Genomic DNA, 26,104 nt, shown 5'->3' with positions numbered 1-26,104 from the left:
TTGTGGGTTCCAAGTAAGTAAAAGGCCAAACACTCCCTGTTATGTCAACTACTAAAAGGCACTGCTATTATCAGCCCAGCCTTCCTTGAACAGTCAAAAATAAATAAGATGCCAGAGGATGTTTAGGCTTTCAGTACACACCCCACTCCATACACACAAACAATAAGCAATCTGTTCAGCCTGTAACAAACCAAAACACCAGCTGCTGTCCAGTCAATTCCAACTCATGGCAACCCCGTGTGTCAGAGCAGAGCTGTGCTCCACAGGGTTATCGATGGCTGTTTTTTTGTAAGAAGATTATCAGGCCTTTCTTCCAAAGCACCTCTGGGTGGACTCCAACCTCCAATCTTTTGGTTAGGAGCTGAGCACGTTAACCATTTGCCCCAGCCGGGGCTCCCATAATAGTGGTTTTCTCAAACTGTTGCTGGACAAACCTCACAGAGAGCTCTCATGATTCCCTCTCCATATACTATACATCACTCTGTCACAAATTTGTAAATATTTCATGCCTGCAGGGAAGTAGTTTCTTGGATACAAACAGCTTTTAACTGCCCAAAAGAATGAAGGACCAATTCCAGAGAAAAAGGCAGATTCACCTTCCTCTTTGAACCTGTGATTTGTCACTACCATCTCTAAGCATTCAGAGCCCAGTCTTTGCAAAGTTGGTTCCTAAAGGCTCAAACTGAATGACAAAACTCTAAATAAAATTTTCCAACGGTTGCCACCCCACAGCTGTAAGAACAAATTTCAAGCCCCTTAGCTTAGAATTGCTCCTATATATTCTTCCTCCCCTAGTCTCATCTCCTGCCATCCCTCCTCAGTCCTCATCAACTAACACCATGTATAAAATCATCAGGCACATAATCCCCAGTTGACAAGATGGGAGGATAAAGATGAAAGTCAGGCACTGTCTTTGCGCTGCGCCACAGGGCCCTCTCCCAGGCCTTGTCTGGAGTCTTTCTTTGCTTGTACCCTTTCTGATTATAATAAATGGGTAAATGTAGGTACAAGTAAAGGAGCCCTAGTGGCACAATGGTTAAGCTCTCTGCTGTTAACCAGTGGTTCGAGCCCACCCAGCGGTTCCGCAGGAGAAAAGACCTGGCAATCTGCTCCCGTAAAGATTATGGCCTAGGAAACCCTACAGGGCAGTTATACTCTGTCAAAAGGGTTACTCTGAGTTGGAATCAACTCAACAGCACACAACAACAACAAATTAAAAAGTTTCCGTGAATTTTATAAGCAGTTAGAGAGAATTAGCAAACCCATAGGGGGCAATAAGCCAGCAGGGGTTAGCAGGACAGAGATTTGTGAAGACCCAGGTCTGGGCAGCTGGGTGACAGAGAAAGGCTACACAGGCTAGTCCCAGGAGACGAGAAAGAAAGAGAGAGACAGAGAGAGAGATAGAGAGAGAGGGGCCAGCTGGTCTGAAGTGATGGGAGTTGTGCAGACTTCTGAGCCTACGGCTGGTACCCAATGACCTTGGCCCTAGGTGGCCAGGGATGAGGTCTAGTTTAACTCTGGGTGGTTAGGGTAAGACAGACAAAGTGCCATGTAAGTGACTGCTGACAAGGAAATGATAAAGGTGAGGTTTGCCCACCTTGTCCCTTTAGCAGTACATACACTTTGAAAAACACTGCTCTAACCAGACTGTGCAAATCAAAAGGTCAAGGCTTCTAAAGAGGTCAGTTTGTGGCCACACTGAACTGAGCAACTAAGTGAAGTAGGCTTAATACAGCAAAGCTCTGGTTCACTGGAAGAACCAAGAATGAAAGAAGCTGTGGTCAGAAAAAAGAAATTTCAAGTTCAGAACTGCGGCTCCAAGGAGCAAAGAGGGGCACAAGGTGAGCAGGTAAGGAGTTCATTTGACATTAATTGAGTCTGTAAGCTTTAGGTGAAACACTGTCAGTAAGGAGAAAATACAAACGAGTTAATTACGAACATTTAAAAAGCAACAGTTCAACAGCCAATACATAGGTGGTTCTAAAGCCAGTAATTTACCAAACCTGAAACGTGAGGCTGTCGAGTCGATTCCAACTCATAACGACCCAACAGGACAGAGCAGAACTGCCCCACAGCGTTTCCAAGGAGTGGCTGGTAGATTTACTGCCGGCCTTCTGGTTAGCATCTGGGTTCTTAAGCGCTATGGCGCCAGGACTCCAGTAATTCATGAGAACATAAAAAATAGTCTCTGTAGTGATCACTCGTAACAGTCAAACCTTCAGAGCATCTACATTTAAGTGAAGGTGATATATAGCAATTCAGTTTTATGACAAAAGATAAGCTAAAAGATCACTTATTCTATTAAAGGACTTCACATTTTAAATAATTTACAGTAAGTTTCTTTAAAATAACAAGTTCATCCATTGTTAAGTGAGTAGATTAGCCATTACTGAACATACACACAATCACCCAGAAACATTTCTATAGGACATACAGCCCATATTTCATTTTCCCCCTTGACTAGCTTCTCTATTAGGAAATACTCTAACCAGGTTCTCTCTCACTGTCCCTGCTACAAGATCACTTGAGAATGTCTGCAAGGTTACATAGCTCCTTGGCCTCATTTACTGAAGTCTCTTGATCCCAGACATCTTTCCTATTTGAATCCTGCAGGCTCTCACAGACACACTAGTTTCTAACTACTTGCTCGTACCTCGGATTAGGCTACTTATCTGTCTTGCCTAACTAATAATACCACACTTGCTACTCTGATCTAGTCCCCTGGTTTCTATCCTACTGATGCTGCAGTCGCTTACATATCCTTTAAAAGCCAACTGTTGTTAACAAACAAGTCCAACAAACTCCAAGAGCATGCCACGCCTACTTTTCCAGGTTGTGGCTGTCACTTGCTCAGCCTTTTATAGTTCTCCTGGGAACGCTTTCCTCACGCTGGTTAACGATCCAGTTTGACACTGCAACCACACACTGCCTAGCGTGTAAGCTTTCAAAACTGGGGGAAATCCCTAAGTATTTAGAGAACTATGCAATATAGAAGACTCTTGTTTATTCATCTACACATGCACCCATCTACAACACACACATGCATATACACACACAGACACACACACACAGCTACTAACCTCAAGGGTGGAGGTTCGGACCCACCCAGTGGCACTACGGAAGAAAAACCTGGCGATCTGCTTCCATAAAGACTACATCCAAGAAAATCCTACAGGGTGCAGTTCTACTCTACACACATGAAGTCGTCATGTCAGAATCAACTGGACAGCAATGGGTTTGACAAGACAGACAGACATATCTTTCCAAGTCCTGTTTGATTAATTATGTGATTTTACCCTACGGAACTTACACAGATTTAGCATACCATGCTTAGGAAGAAAGTAGGTTCTTTCTGACTTTCACCATTCCCAATTCAAAATTTCCCTGCAAAAGAAGAGGGAAAGAGTAAATATCATCAATAAGGTTTTCTTTAAATTTTTTTCTTTGTTAATTGCAGGAAACATCTAACAACATAATCTGCATCAAGATTAAAATCTATAGTTCTCTTAAATAATTTTCTTAGTGATAGAGATTAAGAAAAGGCACATGTTCAGCACACCCCACGTAACACAAATCTACCAAAAATGTACTTGTTTTTGATTTTCTAAAGGGAATCCACCAGGCGCTCCTTGGAAACTCTGTCCTCTAAGGTCACTAGGAGTTGGAATCAATTCAATGGAAACAGGTTTGGTTTTTTTCGTTTAAAGGGGTATTTTAAAGAGGTTAGGTATGACTCCTGTCCAACAAGTATAAAAGAGAACAATCTTACAAAAGGGATATAAACATCAAGAAGGACTCCACCCACTCCACCTTGGGTTCAATTAGCCACTTCTCCCTTGGTGCTCCAAAGTACAGGTAAGATAATTGCCCTTATCTAAGTCCATCTTATTCCATACCAGAAGGCAGACCCTTTGTTTTATATATAGATGTATCCCCAGCATCAAAGACCAGGAGGCAGTAAGCATGCAAATGTTTGTCATTTAATAAAATTATCAGGATGTTAACAAAAGCATTTCCATTAAAATTATTACAGAAAAAACCACAATATTTACCTACAATGCCTGCAAGTAAACAACTGAAGACTATTGTTGTCAGGTGCCATCGAGTTAGTTCCAACTCACAGCCACCCTGTGTACAACAGAAGAAATACTGCCCAGTAACTGTGCCACCCTCACAATCCTTGCTATGTTTAAGCCCATTGTTGTAGCCACTGTGTCAACTGATCTTGTTGAGGGTCTTCTTTTTTGCTGACACTCTACTTTACCAAGCATGATGTTCTTCTCTAGGGACTGGTCCTTCCTGATAACATGCCAAAAATATACAATCTCACCATCCTCGCTTCTAGAGAGCATTCTGGCTGCTACTTCTTTCAAGACATATTTGTCTGCTCTTCTGTCAGTTCATGGTATATTAAATATTCTTTGTCAACACCATACGTCAAAGGCACCAATTCTTTCTCAGCCTTCCTTATTCATTGTCCGGTTTTCACAAGTATATGAGGCAACTGAAAATACCATGGCTTAGGTCAGGTGCACCTTAGTCCCCAAAGTGACATCTTTGTTTTTTAAAAATTTAAAGAGGTCTTTGCAGCAGATTTGCCTAATGTGATACATTGTTTGAAACTGAAGACTACCCTACCATATAAATGAGTTTAAAAATACAAATGGCATAGACAAAGGGCCATGGTTCCCAAACTCTGATCATTAAATAGTAATCTAAGAAACCATACTGGCTAATGTAACAGTGGATGTTATAATAGGTAAATTCCAAAACTGTGGCATAACACAATAGTTTATTTTTAATCCATGCATACAGAAAGACCAAAATCAGTGTTAATGATCAGTTTGAGGAGGGTGGAGACGACCCAGGCTGACAGATGCTCAGCTCTATTTGACCCCTCGTTTCCAGTGTTGCTCTGTCATACATATAACTGCCAGACAGAAGGTAGGGAAGAGAGAGGATTGATCAAGGGGGCTTCGTATTTGCAATGGATAACATTTCTGCTTAATTTCCTATAGAAGGATCTCAATCATATGGCCATCCCTAACAGCAAAAAAAAAAAAAAAATTTTTTTTTTTTTTTCCAGCAAAGGGACTAGTAAATATAAGTTAGTTGGCATCAGGGATAAAAAGAAACAAGCTTGGTAAAGAGCATTCTTTATCACAGAAGATTTTTAAAAAATACAGATTCTAGAGGCGGAGCCAAGATGGCAGACTAGGCAGACGCTACCTCAGATCCCTCTTACAACAAAGACACGGAAAAACAAGTGAATCGATCACATACATAACAATCTACGAACCCTGAACAACAAACACAGATTTAGAGACGGAGAACGAACTAATACGGGGAAGCAGCGATTGTTTCCAGAACCTGGAGCCAGCGTACCAGTCAGGTACGGCACAAGCACAGAGACCTGCTCCACCCCCCTGAACTAACCCCGGGAGGGAGACCAGCCGGTTCCACGGGCGGCGTGGGACGCAGCCGGTAGGAGAAGTCCCCGGGAGGCAGTGACTGGTCTTGGAGCAAAAAGAGCAGCATCCGAGCCGGGGAACCGTCCCGCAGGGATGTGGACTGGACGCAGGTACGCCATAAACACGGAGAGTTGCTCCACCCCCCTGAACTAACCCCAGGAAGGGGACCAGCCGGGTCGCGCAGGCGGCGTGGGACGCAGCCGGTAGGAGAAGTCCCTGGGAGGCAGCGACTGGTATTCGAGCGGGGAAAACAGCATCCCAGCCGGGACACTCGGTCACGGCACAAGCACGGGGAACTGCTCCACCCATCTGAACTAACCCCGGGAGGAGGCCCAACTGGTTCTCGGAGGCGGCACGGCCACGCGGCTGGAGGGACGAGAAGTCCCCGGGAGGCAGTGACTGATTTTGGAGTCGAGAGTGCACCGTCCCAGTAGGGGAGCCTTTACGCTGGGCGTGGGGCTGGAAGCGGAGGATCTGACCGTGACTCCAGCGGGCCAGACCCCCCGGGGGCAATCTCCACACAGCCAGCACACATAGGCGATGCGCCCGAGGGAATCTCAGATATAATAGTCATTCCAGGCAAGACAAGCAACTCTGGCTATATTCTGAGGTGCTACTCTCCTATCTCTCTGTTCCCTCCCCCACCCTCCCCAGGCGGCTTCATTAACATCTGAATAGCCTGAGCCAGAGGGAGAACTCTGATAGGGATCTGACTGCATTTTTTTTTTTTAGCGGATTTTCTGGAAAAACTAGTTTCCCAGTGATGGCTCGGAGACAACAATCCATATCAAACCACTTAAAGAAGCAGACCATGACAGCTTCTCCAACCCCCCAAACAAAAGAATCAAAACCTTTCCCAAATGAAGATACAATCTTGGAATTCTCAGATACAGAATATAAAAAACTAATTTACAGAATGCTTAATGATATCACAAATGAAATTAGGATAACTGCAGAAAAAGCCAAGGAACACACTGATAAAACTGTTGAAGAACTCAAAAAGATTATTCAAGAACATACTGGAAAAATTAATAAGTTGCAAGAATCCATAGAGAGACAACATGTAGAAATCCAAAAGATTAACAATAAAATAACAGAATTAGACAACGCACTAGGAAGTCAGAGGAGCAGACTCGAGCAATTAGAATGCAGACTGGGACATATGGAGGACCAGGGAATCAACACCAACACAGCTGAAAAAAAAATCAGATAAAAGAATTAAAAAAAATGAAGAAACCCTAAGAATTATGTGGGACTCTATCAAGAAGGATAACCTGCGGGTGATTGGAGTCCCAGAACAGGGAGGGGGGACAGAAAACACAGAGAAAATACTTGAAGAACTCCTGACAGAAAACTTCCCTGACATCATGAAAGACGAAAGGATAGCTATCCAAGATGCTCATCGAACCCCATTTAAGATTGATCCAAAAAGAAAAACACCAAGACATATTAGCATCAAACTCACCAAAACCAAAGATAAACAGAAAATTTTAAAAGCAGCCAGGGAGAAAAGAAAGGTTTCCTTCAAGGGAGAATCAATAAGAATATGTTCTGACTACTCAGCAGAAACCATGCAGGCAAGAAGGGAATGGGACGACATATACAGAACACTGAAGGAGAAAAACTGCCAGCCAAGGATCATATATCCAGCAAAACTCTCTCTGAAATATGAAGGCGAAATTAAGATATTTACAGACAAACACAAGTTTAGAGAATTTGCAAAAACCAAACCAAAGCTACAAAAAATACTAAAGGATATTGTTTGGTCAGAGAACCAATAATATCAGATATCAGCACAACACAAGGTCACAAAACAGAACGTCCTGATATCAACTCAAATAGGGAAATCACAAAAACAAACAAATTAAGATTACTTAAAAAAAAAAAATACACATAACAGGGAATCATGGAAGTCAATAGGTAAAAGATCACAATAATCAAAAAGAGGGACTAAATACAGGAGGCATTGAATTGCCATATGGAGAGTGATACAAGGCGATATAGAACAATACAAGTTAGATTTTTACTTAGAAAAATAGGGGTAAATAATAAGGTAACCACAAAAAGGTATAAGAACTCTATAACTCAAGATAAAAACCAAGAAAAACGTAACGACTCAACTAACATAAAGTCAAACACTATGAAAATGAGGATCTCACAATTTACTAAGAAAAACACCTCAGCACAAAAAAGTATGTGGAAAAATGAAATTGTCAACAACACACATAAAAAGGCATCAAAATGACAGCACTAAAAACTTATTTATCTATAATTACCCTGAATGTAAATGGACTAAATGCACCAATAAAGAGACAGAGAGTCACAGACTGGATAAAGAAACACGATCCATCTATATGCTGCCTACAAGAGACACACCTTAGACTTAGAGACACAAACAAACTAAAACCGAAAGGATGGAAAAAAGTATATCAAGCAAACAATAAGCAAAAAAGAAGAGGAGTAGCAATATTAATTTCTGACAAAATAGACTTCAAAGTTAAATCCACCACAAAGGATAAAGAAGAACACTACATAATGATAAAAGGGACAATTGATCAGGAAGACATAACCATATTAAATATTTATGCACCCAATGACAGGGCTGCAAGATACATAAATCAAATTTTAACAGAATTGAAAAGCGAGATAGATACCTCCACAATTGTAGTAGGAGACTTCAACACACCACTTTCGGAGAAGGACAGGACATCCAGTAAGAAGCTCAACAGAGACACGGAAGATCTAATTACAACAATCAACCAACTTGACCTCATTGACTTATACAGAACTCTCCACCCAACTGCTGCAAAATATACTTTTTTTTTCTAGGGCACATGGAACATTCTCTAGAATAGACCACATATTAGGTCATAAAACAAACCTTTGCAGAGTCCAAAACATCGAAATATTACAAAGCATCTTCTCAGACCACAAGGCAATAAAACTAGAAATCAATAACAGAAAAACTAGGGAAAAGAAATCAAATACTTGGAAAATGAACAATACCCTGCTGAAAAAAGACTGGGTTATAGAAGACATCAAGGAGGGAATAAGGAAATTCATAGAAAGCAACGAGAATGAAAATACTTCCTATCAAAACCTCTGGGACACAGCAAAAGCAGTGCTCAGAGGCCAATTTATATCAATAAATGCACACATACAAAAAGAAGAAAGAGCCAAAAGCAGAGAACTGTCCCTTCAACTTGAACAAATAGAAAGTGAGCAACAAAAGAATCCATCAGGCACCAGAAGAAAACAAATAATAAAAATTAGAGCTGAACTAAATGAATTAGAGAACAGAAAAACAATTGAAAGAATTAACAAAGCCAAAAGCTGGTTCTTTGAAAAAATTAACAAAATTGATAAACCATTGGCTAGACTGACTAAAGAAATACAGGAAAGGAAACAAATAACCCGAATAAGAAATGAGAAGGACCACATCACAACAGAACCAAATGAAATTAAAAGAATCATTTCAGATTATTATGAAAAATTGTACTCTAACAAATTTGAAAACCTAGAAGAAATGGATGAATTCCTGGAAAAACACTACCTACCTAACACATTCAGAAGTAGAACAACTAAACAGACCCATAACAAAAAAAGAGAGTGAAACGGTAATCAAAAAACTCCCAACAAAAAAAGCCCTGGCCCGGACGGCTTCACTGCAGAGTTCTACCAAACTTTCAGAGAAGAGTTAACACCACTACTACTAAAGGTATTCCAAAGCATAGAAAATGACGGAATACTACCCAACTCATTCTATGAAGCCACCATCTCCCTGATACCAAAACCAGGTAAAGACATTACAAAAAAAGAAAATTATAGACCTATATCCCTCATGAACATTGATGCAAAAATCCTCAACAAAATTCTAGCCAATAGAATCCAACAACACATCAAAAAAATAATTCACCATGATCAAGTGGGATTTATACCAGGTATGCAAGGCTGGTTTAATATCAGAAAAACCATTAATATAATCCATCACATAAATAAAAGACAAAAACCACATGATCTTATCAATTGATGCAGAAAAGGCATTTGACAAAGTCCAACACCCATTCATGATAAAAACTCTTACCAAAACAGGAATTGAAGGAAAATTCCTCAACATAATAAAGGGCATCTATGCAAAGCCAACAGCCAATATCACTCTAAATGGAGAGAACCTGAAAGCATTTCCCTTGAGAACGGGAACCAGACAAGGATGCCCTTTATCACCGCTCTTATTCAACATCGTGTTGGAAGTCTTAGCCAGGGCAATTAGGCTAGACAAAGAAATAAAAGGTATCCGGATTGGCAAGGAAGAAGTAAAGTTATCACTATTTGCAGATGACATGATTATATACACAGAAAACCCTAAGGAATCCTCCAGAAAACTACTGAAACTAATAGAAGAGTTTGGCAGAGGCTCAGGTTATAAAATAAACATACAAAAATCACTTGGATTCCTCTACATCAACAAAAAGAACACCGAAGAGGAAATCACCAAATCAATACCATTCACAGTAGCCCCCAAGAAGATAAGATACTTAGGAATAAATCTTACCAAGGATGTAAAAGACCTATACAAAGAAAACTACAAAGCTCTACTACAAGAAATTCAAAAGGACATACTTAAGTGGAAAAACATACCTTGCTCATGGATAGGAAGACTTAACATAGTAAAAATGTCTATTCTACCAAAAGCCATCTATACATTTAACGTACTTCCGATCCAAATTCCAATGTCATATTTTAAGGGGATAGAGAAACAAATCACCAATTTCATATGGAAGGGAAAGAAGCCCCGGATAAGCAAAGCACTACTGAAAAAGAAGAAGAAAGTGGGAGGCCTCACCTTACCTGACTTCAGAACCTATTATACAGCCACAGTAGTCAAAACAGCCTGGTATTGGTACAACAACAGGCACATAGACCAATGGAACAGAATTGAGAACCCAGACATAGATCCATCCACGTATGAGCAGCTGATATCTGACAAAGGACCAGTGTCAATTAATTGGGCAAAAGATAGCCTTTTTAACAAATGGTGCTGGCATAACTGGATATCCATTTGCAAAAAAATGAAACAGGACCCATACCTCACACCATGCACAAAAACTAACTCCAAGTGGATCAAAGACCTAAACATAAAGACTGAAACGATAAAGATCATGGAAGAAAAAATTGGGACAACCCTAGGAGCCCTAATACAAGGTATAAACAGAATGAATACAAAACATTACCAAAAATGATGAAGAGAAACCCGATAACTGGGAGCTCCTAAAAATCAAACACCTATGCTCATCTAAAGACTTCACCAAAAGAGTAAAAAGACCACCTACAGATTGGGAAAGAATTTTCAGCTATGACATCTCCGACCAGTGCCTGATCTCTAAAATCTACATGATTCTGTCAAAACTCAACCACAAAAAGACAAACAACCCAATCAAGAAGTGGGCAAAGGATATGAACACACATTTCACTAAAGAAGATATTCAGGCAGCCAACAGATACATGAGAAAATGCTCTTGATCATTAGCCATTAGAGAAATGCAAATTAAAACTACGATGAGATTCCATCTCACACCAGCAAGGCTGGCATTAATCCAAAAAAACACAAAATAATAAATGTTGGAGAGGCTGAGGAGAGATTGGAACTCTCATACACTGCTGGTGGGAATGTAAAATGGTACAACCACTTTGGAAATCTATCTGGCGTTTTCTTAAACAGAAATAAAACTACCATACAACCCAGAAATCCCACTCCTAGGAATATATCCGAGAGATACAAGAGCCTTCATACAAACAGATATATGCACACCCATGTTTATTGCAGCTCTGTTTACAATAGCAAAAAGTTGGAAGCAAGCAAGGTGTCCATCAACGGACGAATGGGTAAATAAATTGTGGTATATTCACACAATGGAATACTACGCATCGATAAAGAACAGTGACGAATCTCTGAAACATTTCATAACATGGAGGAACCTGGAAGGCATTATGCTGAGCGAAATTAGTCAGAGGCAAAAGGACAAATATTGTATAAGACCACTATTATAAGATCTTGAGAAATAGTAAACCTGAGAAGAACACATACTTTTGTGGTTACGAGGGGGGGAGGGAGGGAGGGTGGGAGAGGGTTTTTTATTGATTAATCAGTAGATAAGAACTGCTTTAGGTGAAGGGAAAGACAACACTCAATACATGGAAGGTCAGCTCAATTGGACTGGACCAAAAGCAAAGAAGGTTCCGGGATAAAATGAATGCTTCAAAGCTCAGCGGAGCAAGCGCGGGGGTCTGGGGAACATGGTTTGCGGGGACTTCTAAGTCAATTGGCAAAATAATTCTATTATGAAATCATTCTGCATCCCACTTTGAAATGTGGCATCTGGGGTCTTAAATGCTAACAAGCGGCCATCTAAGATGCAGCAATTGGTCTCAACCCACCTGGAGCAAAGGAAAATGAAGAACACCAAGGCCACACGACAACTAAGAGCCCAAGAGACAGAAAGGGCCACATGAACCAGAGACCTACATCATCCTGAGACCAGAAGAACTAGTTGGTGTCCGGCCACAATCGATGACTGCCCTGACAGGGAGCACAGCAGAGGACCCCTGAGGGAGCAGGAGATCAGTGGGATGCAGACCCCAAATTCTCATAAAAAGACCAAACTTAATGGTCTGACTGAGACTGGAGGAATCCCGGCGGCCATGCTCCCCAGACCTTCTGTTGACACAGGACAGGAACCATCCCCGAAGACAACTCATCAGAAATGAAAGGGACTGGTCAGCGGGTGGGAGAGAGACGCTGATGAAGAGTGAGCTAATTATATCAGGTGGACACTTGAGATTGTGTTGGCAACTCTTGTCTGGAGGGGGGATGGGAGGATAGAGAGAGAGGGAAGCAGGCAAAATTGTCAAGAAAGGAGAAACTGAAAGGGCTGACGCAAGAGGGGGAGAGTAAGTGGGAGTAGGGAGTGAGATGTATGTAAACTTATATGTGACAGACTGATTGGATTTGTAAACGTTCACTTGAAGCTTAATAAAAGTTATTAAAAAAAAAAAATACAGATTCTAGGGTGTCATCCCAGGTGATTCTCATTCAGTAGGTCTACCAGGACCCAAAGAACCTGCATTTAATCTCACCAAGTGACTCTGATATATGTGCAAGTTAGGAAACACTGGCTTAGGTAGTAAAGAGCATAAGGCAAATGGGAAAAACAAAACAAAAAATTTTCATGTTAAAGTTTAAAACAATGTACTGGATAAAAGGAAAACTAAACGATAACGAAAAATTGAGCTAATTCTTCCCTACTTTGGCCTGTAATAGCAGCCTCTTGTAGCTTTCTTCCTACCTCTTGTAGCTTAATTTCAGGTTTCCTTTCCTCTATTCATCCTATAGCCTCCATTATACTCTCATTGACCATAAGCTCTGCTCATTTCTTGAGTGACCTCATTCACATTAATTATCACCTAAAACACTTTTCTCTGAACCCAGCCTCACATTTAACTGCCTAGGATTCCCAAGGTGGTGCAGAAGGTTAAAACACTCGACTACTAACCAAAAGGTTGATGGTTTGAACTCACCCAGATGTGCCTTGGATGACAGGCCTGATGATCGATTGGCTTATGAAAGATGACAGCCTTGAAAACCCAGTTCTACTTTGCACACATGGAGTCGCCATGAGTCGAAATGAACTTGATGGCAACTAACAACACTATAACACTTCTCCAATGTAGATGTCCTGCTAGTACCCCAACATATCCAAATATGAATTCACCTTCCTGCCAAACCAGTTCCCTCTGTGTGTTCCCTAACCACCTAGGCCCCCTAGTCAAAACCATAGTAATCATGGAGGTACTGTCCTGCTCCTTCAGCCTCTACAATCCAGTTACCAAGTACTATCCATTTTTCACTTCCTAAAAATCTACAGATCTATCCCCACTTAAAAAACAAAAAACCAACATTGTCATCGAGTTAATTCCGACTCAGCAACCCTAAAGGACAGAGTAGAACTTCCCCACAGAGTTTCCAAGGAGTGGCTGGTGGATTTGAACTGCCTACCTTTTGGTTAGGAGCCACGGCTCACTGTAGCTCTTAGTTACTGTGCCACCAGAGCTCCACTTCCAGTGTCTTATTTCAGGCTTTCTTTTCTTTTCAAATGATAGAACTAGCAGTTCCCCAACCTCCAGCTTCATTTTCAGCATCAATCTATATATTCTACACTAGCTCTCCTTCCTCACGATTTGTTCAAGATTCACATCTGACACTGATTTCCTGCTTCAGATCTTTCAGTGGCTCACTACTACTTTCAGAATAAAGTTCTAACTCCTTAGAACTTAGCTCACAGGATCTTCGTGATACGGCCCCTGCGTATCTCCAAGAGGGTCCTCTGTTGACACGCCAGGTCCTCTGTGTTAGAGCCATTCTTACCTCAGACATTTCTCCAAACATATTCTTGTATCCTTTGGACCCTGGAATAGCATTCAATGTACAATAAATGAATCAATCAAATGAATGCATGAATAAAGTCGTGCTGAATTTGGAATGACAGGCTGGTAGCTAATTGGAATTACTGAATAAGCAAATGTCACAGAGATTAGAACTTAGGGGAAAATTCAAAACCTGAATCACAAATTTGAGCATCACTAATAAAAAAGCAATATTTAGAAGTCTTGAGAATGGACAAATTCTGACAATATATGACCTTGGCTAAAGCCAGGGGATTTTTCCTTCTAGTTATATGGCTTTATCATGGACCCAAGGTGGGAACTTCTTATCCATGTATAAGAAGCTACCAGTCAACAAACTAGAGATAGAAAGGAACTTCCTGAAACTGATAAAGGCCATCTATGAAAAACTCACAGCTAGCATCATACTTAAAATAAAAGACTAAACGCTTTCCCCAGAAGATCAGCAACAAGATAAGGATGTCCACTCTCACCACTTGTATTCAACACTGTCCTGGAGATTCTGCTCAGGTCAATTCATCAAGAGGAAGAAATAAAGGGCTAGACTGGAGAGAAGTAAAACTCTCTCTATTCACAGATGACATGATCTCATATACAGAAAATGCTCAGGAATCCACTCAAAACTATTAGTACTAATAAACAAGTTCAACAAAGTTGCAGGGCACAAGAGCAATATACAAAAGACAACTGTATTTCTATATACAATAAACAATCCGAAAATAAAATTAAGAAACTTGTACTCTGAAACTACATCATTGAAAGAAATTAAAAAAAAAAAAAAAACTAAATAAATGGAAAGATATCCCACGTTCATGGGCTGAAAGACAATATTGCTAAGATGGCAGTATTCCTCAAACTGATCTACAGATTGAATACAATTCCCATCAAAGTCCAACAGCCTTTTTGGCAGAAATTAACAAGTTGATCTCAAAATTTATGTGGAAATGCAAGTAACCCAGAAAAGCCAAAATAATCTTGAAAAAGAAGAATAAAGTTGGGAGACTCACACTTTTCAACAAGTAATTAACACAGTATGGTACTGATATAGCCCAGTGGAACAGAATTGAGAGTCCAGAACCAAATCCTCACATTTACAGTCAGTTGATTTTTGACAAAGATACCAAGACAATTTAATAGTCCAGACACACAAAAAAATGAAGTTAAACTCCTACCTCATAGCATATGCAAAACTTAGTCAAAATGGATCACAGACCAAAATGTAAGAGCTGTAACTATACAACTCTTTGTACTAGTTTCCTAGGACTGCCATTAACAAATTACAACTTGGTAGCTTACAACAAAAACTTATTTTCTCACAGCTGAGGCCAGAAGTCTAAAATCAAGGTGTCCACAGAGCTGCCCTTCGTCCAAAGGTTTTAGGGGAGACTTCTTTCTTGCCTCTTGCAGCAGCTCAGGCTCCAGCTGTTCCTTGGCTTGAGGGTACATGATTTCAGTCTCTGCCTCCATCTTCACATTGCCTTCTTCCATGTGTTTCTAGGTCTCTCAGTCTTCTCCTTTTCTATCTCTTACAAGGACATTCCACTGGATTTGGAGCCCACGCTAATCAGGGTGATCTCATCCCGAGATCATTACCTTAATTACATCTACAAAGACCCTCTGTCCAGGTAAGATCACATTTACAGGATCCTCGGGTAAGGACTTGGACATGTCTTTTTCAGGACCAGTGTTCAACCCACTACACTCTTCATGACTTTGAATTAGGCAAATATTTCTTAGATATGACAACAAATGAACAAGTAACCAAAGAAAAAATAAATTGGGCTTAATCAAAATTAAATACTTTTATGCTTCAATGGACACCATCACAAAAGTGAAAAGACAGGTTACAGACTGGTAGAAAAATCTGATAAATGTTATATCTGATAATGGACTTGTATCTACAATATATAAAGAACTCCTACAACTCAATAATAAAAAGACGAATAACCCAATTAAAAAATGAAAAAAGGATCTTAATAGATATATCTCCAAAGATAAGAAGACAATCACAAAGAACATATGTTATTTAATCCCATTTATACAAAATATCCAGAAGAGGCTAATCTACAGAGACAAAAACAGTTCAGTGGTCATCTACAGCTGGAGAGGATACGGATTTAGGGAGTGACAGCTTAGAGGCGAGGGGTTTCTTTTTGGTATTATAAAAATGGTCTAAAATTGATCATAATGAGTTGTTCCATTCTGTGAACTGAACCGTAAAATTTAAATTGGTAAACTGTATGGTAGGTGAATATATCTCAATAAAGCTGTCTAAAAATGAGATAGTGATCCAGCTTTTGAATCCAGAAACTGATGCAAAAGAAAAGGCTACCTCTTCAAAGTAATTTGTGCTTGCTACTGTAAGACATAAAGTCAATCTCTCTCTTTTTTTTTTATACCTTAGATAACAGGGAATAAAGTTAAATGTAGTCCTCAATTGTAATAACTCTCATTCTAAGTTTTAGAACAAATATTTCTTACATGATTTTACTTCTTAAGTGTTTAAATTATCCTATGCTGCATGTTTTAATGTTATCTGTGGCCTTAAATCCTTACAAGTACAAAAGATTGACCTTTAAGTTGATAATAAACTAATAAATTAAGTGGCCTTTTCCCTAAAGCTGTGAAGTAATAACTGCATCCAGACTATTTCCAATGCCAATCAGCAAATACAGAGAAGAATGTTAGTAATTATAGTTATCATATAAAAAAGAATGGGGAATGGTGGAAATAAAACCTAAAGTATTTGACAGTTGTAATCATTTTAACTTTATATTTGCACACGACATACTAGTAACTGTTTAAAACATTACTAAGTAACTGGAGATTTCATTAACTTTTGTTTTCAATCAGAAGTATTACTGTGTGACTGATTTGATTTCATGTGGCTGTCTACCGGGAATATTACCCAACACAAAAAGACTTAATCCTAAACTACTCTCTCCAGACACACAGCATTTTCCCAGGGTCACTTCACCCCAGAGTACATTCACTAAATACCAATTTTATGTTAGACTAGAATAATAAAAATCAAATAACAAGATAAAAGGCTAAAAAACCTAACACAACCCAAATCTGAACACCTGGATTATCTGATTCTTTTTTACTGCCATAATCAATGTTTGACTTCATTTTCATAAAGTTTAATTTATCCTACTGGGACTAAATAATGACGACAACAACAAAAATATATGATTAAAAAAAAAAAAACCTGACTCATAGCAACCCTATAGGACAGAGCAGAATTGCACTATACAGTTTCCAAGGAGCACCTGGCGGATTCGAACTGCCAGCCCTTTGGTTAGCAGCCATAGCACTTAACTACTACGCCACCAGGGTTTCCAAAATATATGACGGTCACTCTCAATTGTACTTACAAGTGAGCCATTAATACGGTTATGTGGGACCTTTAAAGATATATTCACTTCCATTCAAACTTCTGCTTAGTACTTAATGTCCTCAGTTTATACTCAAACATATTACATACAGTCTGAATTATAGCAATAGCCACCCAACTGGCCTTGGGTGTTTATCTGTCTTTTGTAATCTACCCTTCTAAAACCTGTAATAGAGTGGTAATTTAACTTTCAGGGATCATAGGCCCCTCTGAGAATCTGATGAAAGTTATGGGCCGTCTTGATTAAGTACAAATATGCACATTTCTCTCGAAGTCCTTTACAGACTCTAAGAAAGCACAGCTACAATGACTTCTCATTGCCTACCAGTCAAATCCAAACTTCTTGGCCTGATACTTAAAGTACTTCATAATGTAGTCACAGTTAACCTAGGTAATTTATCTCCCGATCTTTTTCAACTACATGCACCAATCAGGGCTCTCTCTCTCTTTACCATCCCAACATAGGCACACCATCCTCTTTCGGGCTTGACCTTATGGTTCCCTCTTGTTGCTTCCATGCACAACTGTCTGCTTTTTACAAATATTTCCAGCTGAACCTAAAATACCTCCCCTGCCATGACACCCTCCCTCTGTCCACAATCAGATCATCCGCTCCTTTCTGAATTCCGAAAAAAGTTATCTACATCTCTTAATAGAGTTCACCATGTTCTACTTTGTATTATACCAAAACTCTCGTTGCCGTCCAGTCGATTCCGACTCATAGTGACCCTATAGGACAGAGTAGAACTGCCAATAGGGTTTCCAAGGAGCGCATGGTGGATTAGAACTTCCAACCTTTTGTTTGGCAGCAGTAGCCTTTAACCACTATACCACCAGGGTTTCCTTGTATTATACAAGCTACCCAAAAAGTTAGGAAACATAAAATACACTTGTTCATTACATTTTCAAATAATGTTTTATATGCTTGTCTTCAACCTCCACAACGCTTTTCATGTGAAGTATCTCACACATGCTGTATTTATATGCATCTTTTCTCCTCTCATAGCCAATAAGATCGTTAAGGGCAGAGACAGTAGCTAATACTCTTGGGTGTCCCACAGTCTCCAGCAGAAAAGGAGTACCCTTGATATAAAGTACCTCAATATCCGGGCCTCAGTGTTCTTCAGGCACTTCATGCATTCTGTATCCCAAATTACAAGATTTTTCAAGGATCATCTTCCCCTGTGCCTCCATAAACAAAGTTCAAAGTACAATGTTCTACCCCCTTAGTGGGTACTGGATTAACTGTGAACTTACTAAAATAGTAGTTAAGTTATTCTCTCTACTCACTGAGATATGCCAACCCTACTATTATGGATTGAAATGTGTCCCCCATAAAATGCGTGTCAACTTGGGTAAGCCATGATTCCCAGTACTGTGTGACTGCCCACCATTTTGTGATCTGATGTGATTATCCTATGTGTTGTAAATCCTAACTGCAATGAAATGTCAGATGGATCCTGGCTGAAAGCAGAGAATACCAGAAGGATGTTTACCTCTGTTTTATTGATTATGCAAAGGCATTTGACTGTGTGGATCATACAAACTATGGATAACACTGTGAAGAACAGGAATTCCAGAACACTTAATTGTGTTCATAAGGAAACTTTACATAGATCAGGAGGCAGTTGTTTGGACAGAACAAGGGGATACTGACTGGTTTAAAGTCAGGAAAGGTGTGTGTGAGGGTTGTATTCTTTCACCATACCTATTTAATCTGTATGCTGAACAAATAACACGAGAAGCTGGACTATATAAAGAATGGGGCATCAAGATTGGAGGAAGACTCATTAACAACCTGTGTTATGCAGGTGACACAACCTTGCTTGCTGAAAGTGAAGAGGACTTGAAGCACTTACTAATGAAGATCAAAGACCGCAGCATAAAGAAAACAACATAAAGAAAACAAAAATCCTCACAACTAGACCAAGGAGCAACATCATGATAAATGGAGAAAAGACTGAAGTTGTCAAGGATTTCATTTTACTTGGTTCCATAATCAACAGTCATGGAAGCAGCAGTCAAGAAATCAAAAGACACATTGGATTGGGCAAATCTGCTGCAAAGGACCTCTTCAAAGTGTTAAAGAGCAAAGATGTCACCTTGAAGACTAAGGTGTGCCTGACCCAAGCCATGGTATTTTCAATCACATCATATGCATGTGAAAGCTTGACAATGAATAAGGAAGACCGAAGAAGAGTGGACGCCTTTGAATTGCGGTGCTGGCAAAGAATACTGAACATACCATGGACTGTCTTAGAAGAAGTACAACCAGAATGCTCCTTAGAAGCAAGGATGGTGAGACTGCGTCTTACAGGCTTTGGACCTGTTGTCAGGAGGGATCAGTCCCTGGAGAAGGACATCATGCTTGGCAGAGTACAGGGTCAGCGGAAAAGAGGAAGACCCTCAACGAGGTGGATTGACACTGTGGCTGCAACAATGAGCTCAAGCATAACAACGATTGTAAGGATGGCGCAGGACCAGGCAGTGTTCCTTTCTGTTGTGCATAGGGTCGCTGTGAGTCGGAACCGACTCGACGGCACCTAACGACAACATGATATTAATGAGGCAGGACACAATCTACGGGATTGGGTTGCCTCTTTTGAGATATAAAAGAGAGACGGGAGCAGAGAGGAGACAGACCTCATTATCGCCAAAAGAAGAAACAGGAATGGGTGCATCCTTTGGATTCAGGTTCTCTGCACTGAGAAGGTCCTAGACCAGGGGGAGATTGATGACAAGGATCTTTCTCCAGAGCTGATAAATAAGAGAAAACCTTCCCTTGAAGCTGGAGCCCTGAATTCAGACTGCTAGCCTCATAAACTTACAGAATAAATTTCTGCCTGTTAAAGCCATCCACTTAAGGTATCTGTCATAAGAGCACTAGATAACTAAAAAGCTTGTTCATAAAAACCTTCAACATATCAAGAACCCTCACCTAATGACCACTAACCCAGAAGGGAGCCCCGGGCCTGTAGTACTACTGCAAAGTTTAACTCCAGTTATAAAACAGATTCAGAAAACATACATAACAACATCCCAAATTATATATGCAATATATACATTTTATGTATATATATGCCTTTGAGTTGTGGTGTTGGCAAAGAATATCAACTATACTATGGACTGCCAAAAGAACGAACAAATCCATCTTAGAAGAAGTACAGCCAGAATGCGTCTTAGAAGGGAGGACGAAGAGACTTCATCTCACACTATTTTGAACAAGCTATCAGGAGATACCAGTTCCTGGAAAAGGACATCAAGCTTGGTAAGGTGATTGTTGTTGTCAGGTGCTGTCAAGTCAGCTCTGACTCACAGTGACCCTATGTACTACAAAACGAAACACTGCCTGATCCTGCACCACCCTCACAACCATTTTTATGCTTGAGCCCATTGCTGCAGCCACTGTGTCAATCCATCTCATTGCGGGTCTTTCTCTTTTTTGCTGACCCTCTCTTTACCAAGCATGATGTCCTTCTCCAGGGACTGGTCCCTCCTGATAACATGTCCAAAGCATGTAAGACATCGTGCCACATCAGGAAATGAAGGTTCTGAAAGCTTGACTCCATCCACATCATTAAGGTGGACTCTACTTTGAGAGGGCAGCTCTTCCCTAGTCATCTTTCCAGTGCCTTTCAACCTGGGGGGCTCATCTTCCAGCACTATATTAGACAATGTTCTGCTGCTATTCATAAGGTTTTCACTGGCTAAGTCTTTTCAGAAGTAGACTGCCAGATCCTTCTTCCTAGTCTTAGTCTGGAAGCTCAGAAGAAACCTGTCTGCCATGGTAAAGTGGAGGACCAGCAAAAAAGAAGAAGACCCTTAATGAGATGGACTGACACTGGCTGCAAGAATGGGCTCAAGCATAACAACCATCATGAGGATGGCGCAGGGCCAGACATGTTTCGTTCTTTTGTAAGTAGGGTTACTATGAGTGAGAACTGACCTGACAGCACCTTACAACAACATCAACAAACACTACAGGAAGCAGTGAAACAGCACACAAATATAGGAACTTTTTTAGGAATCCCTAAACATGATGTGGAAACCCTGGAGGTGTAGTGATAAGTGCTAGGACTGCTAACCAAAGGCTCAGCAGTTCGAATCTGCCCGGCGCTCCTTGGGAACTCTATGGGGGCAGTTCTACTCTGTCCTATAGGGTCGCTAGGAGTCAGAATCAACTCGACAGCACTGGGTTTGGTTTTAAACATGATATGGAGCTATAGAGGATGCTAACCAAAAGGTTAGCAGTTTGAATCCACCAGCCAAACCTTGGAAACCCTATGGGGAAGTTCTAGTCTGTCCTATAGGGTCACTATGAGTTGGAATTGACTCGATGGCAATGGAAACATAATATAAAAGTTTATGACCAACTGACTGATACTACGACATTCATGAACCTTAAAAGTAGTATGTTAAATGAAGGAAGTCAGACAGAAAGAACCACATTTATATGAAATAATCAGAATAAGTAAATCCATAGGGACAGTAGATTAGTGATTGCCAGAGGCTGAAGGGAGGAGGGAATAGGGAGTGACTGCTAATGGGATATGAGGTTTCTTTTCAGAGTAATGAAAATGACCTGAAATTAGACAGTGGTAATAACTGCACAACTTTGTGAATATACTTAAAATCGCTGAACTGTACACTTTAAAAGGGTGAGTTTCATGTTATATAAATTACATCTCAGAGTCCTGGGTGGCGCAAATGTTTAAGCTCTCAACTACTAGCCAAAAGTTGGTGGTCCAAACTCACCGAAAGGAGCCTAAGGAGACAGGCCTGGCGATCTGCTTCTGAAAGGTCAAAAAAAAAAAAAAAAACCAAACCAAACCCGGTCCCTCGAGTCGATTCCGACTCAGAGCGACCCTATAGGACAGAGTAGAACTGCCTCACAGAGTTTCCAAGGAGCACCTGGAGGATTTGAACTGCTGACCCTTTGGTTAGCAGCCGTAGCACTTAACCACTAGAGCCTTGAAAACCCTATGGAGCACAGTTCTACTCTGTACACATGGGGTCACCACAAGTCAATATATACAGCTTTCAATATATGTGACCTAAATTATACCTCAATTTTTTAAAGTTTATGACCAATTTGGTCATTTTACCTTGAAGAAAACTTTTTAATAGGAATCTTACTTACTACTTTGTTTTCTCAAGCTGATTAAAACTACAGGTTGCAAGCTAGTCCCCTACAAGCCTCTTTTTAAAACCACACCATTAAATTCAAAGAGATTTTGTATTAAGAATCCAGAGCGCTGAATTCCTTAAAAAAAAAAAAGGAGTTCTAAAGACTCTAGCCATACCTGCACAGTTAACCATGGCAGCAAGTAACATACCTGCTCCTATATGCCGTGATCTCCAGACGTCACTCCCTATTGTAGTCCCCATAGGCATGTGAATTTGTGATCCCTGATCTACAAATCAAGATCTTCTATCTTTCTTATTGTAATGAATGTACTATGAATCACTACTAATAAATTAAAATGCAATCATGTAGGATTACATTTTTATTAACTTCAAAGAGAAAAATACTGACAGCAATACCTGCTGAATAAAACTCTACAATTGTTACAGATTCATGCTGTGTAAACTAAAGCGAAATAATCTGGGGAAAAGTTCATGTTTCCACTTTAAAAAGAATAGAAAATTAATTTTAGTTTAAAAAGTCTCAAATTATTTTCACCAATTCAGCCTATAGGGTCACTATGAGTCAGAATTGACTCGACGGCACTGGGCTGGGCAAGTAAGTAATAACTTTTTACCCACATAATTAGATACTGGCATAAGATGAAGCAAAGCTCTCTCATTCAGATTACTGATTTGGTATTTGAACAAACTGTTTTATTTGCTCACTGATTTTATATTTAAACCATCTCTAACTCTCCTGATGCTTAAACACATAATGAAAAAATGACCACTACCCATCTACAGCTTATACATATTAGGCTGTATTTTACAAAACTAAAGAAAATAAAATACAAGATGAATATGGAAATAGATTTACAAAAGTAGGTTCTACTACCTCCAGCCTCAAATGTAAATGAAGCCAATTCGTTTTATGTTTTAACTGTTATTCTTTGAGTTAAATGTATGTCAAGTACCTTCGAGCTTTAAAACTCACCTGTACTTATTCAGATCTCATCCTGCTTTCCTCCAAATAAAATAATTCATCTCAGCTGAGCTGATTTTCTGTAGCTGAGAAAGTTCAAATAGTATTCACATTCCATTTCATTTTTACCATCACTTCTAACTGTAAAGTATCAGCATACAAGACGACTTCTAAAACAGCTATTCCGTGTAAACTAGGCAAAATTAAAAATTAAACTTGTTTCTCAATGTCTTCCAAAAGAGAGACCAGATAAGCCAACGGCTTAGTGATTTACAGGTAAACCTCAATGCTTTTACCCCCTCTGAGCCAGGCCATTTTATTAACTTATCCAATTACCCTCAAGTTTACAGACGACGTTTTAACAGATCAACTCTACCACTTAGTATTACTAGATATTATATAAAACTGGAGTAGCATCACAGTCACCTCACGAGTGCAATTCCTAAATACCGTACACAAAGGTGCAACTGGATTTTACGACCAAAAAAAACACAATCCTATTTCTGTTTAAACCTGACAGTGAATAAAATAGTGTGCTCTCCTAAAAGTTCACGAAATCCCTAACACATACAATGATTTAAATCATAAAAATAACCTTCCCAAAATACAGGATTAGAAACTAAAGAAAGCGAACAATCGTTACCTCACCCATTACCTATGGGAAGACAAAGTTATTTAGAATGGTAAAAATTAGAGGAAAATCTAGATCTTGAGTTTCACACCCTTGGAGTATAATGTGAGATAACTGTACGGGAATTGGTTTCCAAAGAGAAACCAATCTGTTTTATTTCAACTGTGCTTTGCTTGTTATTCTTTAACAGTGTTGTCCAATAAAACTTTCTCCGATGATAGAAATGTTCTACTATCTGTGCTGTCCAGTAGGATAGTTAACAGTCACATGTAGCTACTGATCACTTAAAACGCGGTTAGCAGGACTGAGAAAGTGAGTTTTGAAATTGATTTAATTTTAATCAACTTAAATGTTAACTGCCACAAGTGACTAGTGGCTGGTGACACAGTGGTTAAGAGCTAGGATACTAACCAAAAGGTCGGCAGTTAGAATTCACTAGCCGCTCCGTGGAAACCTTATGGGGGCAGTTCTACTCTGTCCTACTGGGTCACTATGAGTCAGAATGGACGCCACAGCAACAGGTTTTTTTTTTCCCCCAGCTATTCAAAATCGACTCGACGGCACTGGGTAGTGTGTATACTGGACAGCGCAGTACTACAATTTGAAATAAAAGGCATAAACGTGACTGAACAGTTTTTCAAAGTATCATGTCCTGAGATGATGTCAACACCAAGTAGACCCCTTCTGCTACCAAATGATACACACCTTCAGCACCACCCTAAACATGAAATTCACTTAGGAAATGAGAATTCATAATACTACTTAGATTCAGAACGCAAGGCACAATATTCACTAAAAAACAATATTAAAAACCACATCTCAAGTTTTCCCCCATTATTTTGCAAAACAGGTACTGATTTATGGAATAATTTCCTAATGCATGCGAGTAACTATTCCTTCAAATCTGTCCAATTATCTTCTGTTCACAAAAGGAAGGGAGGAAGGCAAAAATAAGTTCTCAGCACTAATAAGTTTCCTACGACTCGGTAAATTTCACGTTTCCTTTTCCCTTAAGGAAAGATACAAACGTCTGCAAGGGCCTGCATCTCCTGAAAGCCTCGTTACCTATGTATTTAGGCAAACAAATCATTCTGATACCGCTGCGATTTCCTTCCTACGCACAAAATATTTCTTTCAGGCCAAGAAAGTCACGAGTCTTTAGGGCACTTCAGGTGATCCCTGACCAGCTCTTCCCAAGCCAAGTAACCAAGAACGTGCAAAAAATGTCAAAAGAAAACAAATCTAGCAACCTGCACGTTGAATAACTACTCCCTAAGCAGAATCAACCACTCTGAACCAGGAAAAAAAGGGCCTGGAATTATCTGGCGAAGCAAACAAGCAAGGTCGTGACCCTGGGTCCCGGCCGCCCGCGCCGCTCCGCCCGCCTGCGGGAAGCCACCTGTCAGGCCTGAGCCTCACCTGGCAGGCGACAGGAGGCGCAGGCCGACAGCGCGGCCCCGCGCGGTGGGCGGAGCCCGGGACTGAAGGAGACCGGGTAGGGGTAGCCGCTAGCGATTCACACGCGGACGGAGAGTGTAGACGCCTGTCCCCGAGGCGGGACCCCTGCCTCCCGCACACCCACCCCGCCGGGCAGGCGTCCAAGCCGCCCACGTCGCCGGCCCGCCCTACCTCCCTTCCTGCTCAGTCGGAGCGCTGCCCCTCCGTCGCCCCTTACCTACCTGGTCCGCGGAGTTTGAGGAACGCCATGGCGGTCGCCGGCGCGCCCACTCCAGCCTCCGCCGACGCCCCGGCCCGCCGCTGCCACCCCGGTGGCCTCAGCAGCTGCCCGGGGCCGCGGGTCGGCGGCCGGCTGAGCTGAGGAGCCCGCGGGCCGGGGGGAACCGCCTCCCGGGCCGCCCGCCGCCGCAGAGAGGTGAGGAGCCCGGCCGGTCCCGCCTCCTCCTTCTAAGGACTCCACGCCCTCTTCCTTCCTTTCTTTCTCTTTTTCTCGGCCGCCTCCACATGCTGCCCGAGCGGCCGCCACAGCCCCTGCCGCCTCCTCCCCCTCACGCCCCCTTCCCGAAATACCCCGTCAG

At 40.8% G+C, this 26,104-nt stretch overlaps 1 protein-coding gene across 26 annotated transcripts in view; it reads right to left on the bottom strand.

Moving 5' to 3' along the window:
* The window catches only part of LOC104847275 (atrophin-1-like), a 78,763-nt gene extending 52,659 nt beyond the window's left edge, over positions 1-26,104 (bottom strand). For 4 of the 26 annotated variants that reach the window (XM_064282990.1, XM_064282997.1, XM_064282999.1 and 1 more), the window contains exons 1-3: positions 25,748-26,104; positions 23,450-23,517; positions 3,326-3,384 (exon numbers count right to left, since the gene is read on the bottom strand). The gene's annotated coding sequence lies outside the window, so the exon portion shown is untranslated. The other 22 variants (XM_064282996.1, XM_064282988.1, XM_064282998.1 and 19 more) reach the window with 17 other exon arrangements.

This window comes from Loxodonta africana, chromosome 3, assembly GCF_030014295.1.
Source record: "Loxodonta africana isolate mLoxAfr1 chromosome 3, mLoxAfr1.hap2, whole genome shotgun sequence".
Taxonomy (NCBI): Eukaryota; Metazoa; Chordata; class Mammalia; order Proboscidea; family Elephantidae; genus Loxodonta; species Loxodonta africana.
Note: the sequence above shows the minus strand (reverse complement) of the source record. Positions and strands in the feature narration are given on the sequence as shown.